This window comes from Buceros rhinoceros, unplaced genomic scaffold, assembly GCF_000710305.1.
Source record: "Buceros rhinoceros silvestris isolate BGI_N320 unplaced genomic scaffold, ASM71030v1 scaffold42260, whole genome shotgun sequence".
Lineage (NCBI taxonomy): Eukaryota > Metazoa > Chordata > Aves > Bucerotiformes > Bucerotidae > Buceros > Buceros rhinoceros.
In genome coordinates this window covers 12,096-12,400 of record NW_010392251.1, presented here as the reverse complement: position 1 = coordinate 12,400, position 305 = coordinate 12,096, and positions in this window count along the sequence as shown.

Below are 305 nucleotides of genomic sequence, written 5' to 3'. Positions count from 1 at the left end.
AAGAGGAGCTTGTTTAAATGCTTACAGAGGCATTGCACAGTCTCTGATGGAAATGTGAGGGGCAGGTTTCCCAAGCCCAGACTATGACCTTGGGGCAAATCTTTGCAAAAGCTGGACTTTGCTGTTCCCGAACTGTCAGGCTGTGCAGCAGTTGCTGCTTCAAAACAATATGGTGAGCCCCGGCATCCCATTTTAAGGTCCCAACAGTACCTTCTGAAACAAAAGAAAAGTTCTGACTGGCTGAGCTGTAACTGGTTCCTGTTGACTGCCGTAAGTAGAGTGAGCCAGTATGTTTTCTATGGCGG